A 2,440-nucleotide genomic window follows, 5' to 3' on the forward strand; every position below is an offset into this window, starting at 1 on the left:
GAAGGGACACCTCCCAGTGGATCAGGTTGCACCATGTCCCATCCAACCTGGCCTTGAACACCTCCAGGGATGGGGCAGCAACAACATCTCCAGGCAGCCTTGGCCAGGTCCTCACCAACCTCACAGGAGAACATTCCTCCACAAGATCTCATCTCAATCTACCCTCTTCCAGCTCAAAACCCTCCTACCTCATCCTGTCCCTGAACTCCCACAACAACAGCCCCTCCCCAGCTTTCCGGGAGCCCCTTTCCATATTGGAAGCTGCTCTAAGGTCTCCCCAGAGCCTTCTCCTGGATGGACAACCCCAACTCTCATAGCCTGTCCTCATACAGGAGGTTCTCCAGCCCCCAGATCATCCTCGTGGCCTCCTCTGGACTTGGTCTCACAGATCTGTGTCCTTCCTGTGCTGAGACCTCCAGAGCTGGACGTACGACTCCAGTTGAGGTCTCACCAGAGCAGACAAACAGAATCCCCTCCCTGACCCTGGGGTCCAGCCCTGCCCAGCCCACCAGGACCCTTCACTCACAGATCATCATGGGCATGATTGAGGTCGCCTCACTGAGTTGTGGAGCAGAGCTGCTCCGCTGGGGAAACTCATTCTCCTGCCAGGCCAGCCTGGGTCTGTGAGGAGATCTCCTTGCCATCGTTAGGGATGGAGGTAAACGCGTAAGCAAAGAGAACGAAGAAGCTTCGCCAAACGCCTCAGCACCGCGGGGTGAGACGCGAGCTCTGCTGCCTCTCCGGTTACTGCCCAGGGACACTGAGAGCCTGGGGGCTGCGTCTCCTGTGTCCCATTGTGATGTCACAGCGGGTCCCACCACAACCTTTCACACTGTCTCCAAGAGCTTCTACAATTCCAGAGCCTTCCCCTTGTGATGTCACAATGGGTCCCACCACAACCTTTCACACTGTCTCCAAGAGCTTCTACATTTCCAGAGCCTTCACATCCAGGAACAAGGGGCATCTTGGGAGGGTTGTCAATATTCCCCTGTTGCACCATCAAATCAAATCAAATCAAAGGCACTAAAGGGGTCCCAGAGAGCTCCAGAGGAGTCCTGGGGGTCCTAGAAAGACCTTAGGGTGTTCTAGAGGGTTGCTGGGGGGCTCTAGAGGGGTCCTTGGCATCCTAGAAGGCTTGTAGGAGGCCCTAAAGGGGTCCTAGGGGGCTCTAGAGGATTCCCAGGGTCTCAAAAGAGGTCCTGTGGGAAAAAGTGCTGTCCCAGAGGGCTCTGGAGGGGTCCTGACAGTCCAAGAACATTCCTAGGGGGCTCTGGAAGGCTGCTAGGGTCCCTGCAGGGGAGTTGAAGGCCATAGATAAGTACTCAGGAGCTCTAGATAGGTCTGGGTGCCTTTAGAAGAGTCCTGTGGGTCTCTATAGTGGTCCTGGGTGTCCTAGAAGGGTCCTGGAAGGCCTTAAAGGGGTACCAGGGGGTTCTAGAGGCTTCCCGGGGGCCCTAGAAGGGTCCTTGAAGGTTTTAAAGATGTCCCAAGGGGTTCTAGAATGGTCATGGGAGTCACTAGATGGGTCCTGGGGGTCCTAGAGGGGTCCTAGAAGGCCTTTAAGGAGTCCCGGTGGGTTCAAGAGGGGCCCTGAGGGTCTCTAGAGGGGTCCTGGTGGTCCTAGGAGGTACGTAGAAGGTCTTAAAGGGGTCACAGGGGCCTCTAGGGTATTCCTGAGGGTCCTAGAGAGGTCCTAGAAGGCTCTAAAGGGGTCCCGAGGGTCTCTAGATGGGTTCTGAGGTTCCTAAAATGGTCCTAGAAGGACTTTAAAGGTCCCACTGGGCTCTAGAGAGGTTCTTTTCATCCTAGAAAGGAACTAGAAGGTCTTAAAGGGGATCCAGGAAGCTCTAGAGGATTCCTGGGCTTCCTAGAGGGGCCCTAGAAGGCCCCTAAGGAGTCCCAGGGCGCTCTAGAGGGGTCCTGGGTTCCTAGAAGGGTGCTAGAAGGCCTTAAAGGTGTTCCAGGGGGCTCAAGAGGGGTCCTTGGCATTCTTGAAGTGCTCTAGATAGATTTAAAGGGGTCTCAGGGGGCTCTAGAGGGTTTCTGGGGTTCCTAGAAGGGTCCGAGAAGGCTCTAATGGGGACCCAGGGAGATCTAGAATGGTTCTGGGCGACTCTAGATGTGTCCTGGGAGTCCTAGAAGGCCCTAAAGTGGTCCCAGGAGACTGTAGACGGTTCCTGGGGGTCCCAGAAGGCCTTAAAGGGGTCCCAGGGGGCTCTGGAGGGGTCCTGGGGGTTTCTAGATGAGTCCCGTGGGTCCCAGAATCATGGAATCACTAGGTTGGAAAAGACCCACAGGATCATCGAGTCCAACCATTCCTACCAATCACTAAGCCACGTCCCTCAGATCCTCATCCACCCGTGAGAATTAATTGATAAGTTTTGCTGCAGCTGATTTGTATGTTTAAGTATCTTGTCATATAAATTTGGTTTGTATCGAG

This window comes from Phaenicophaeus curvirostris, chromosome 35, assembly GCF_032191515.1.
Source record: "Phaenicophaeus curvirostris isolate KB17595 chromosome 35, BPBGC_Pcur_1.0, whole genome shotgun sequence".
Taxonomy (NCBI): domain Eukaryota; kingdom Metazoa; phylum Chordata; class Aves; order Cuculiformes; family Cuculidae; genus Phaenicophaeus; species Phaenicophaeus curvirostris.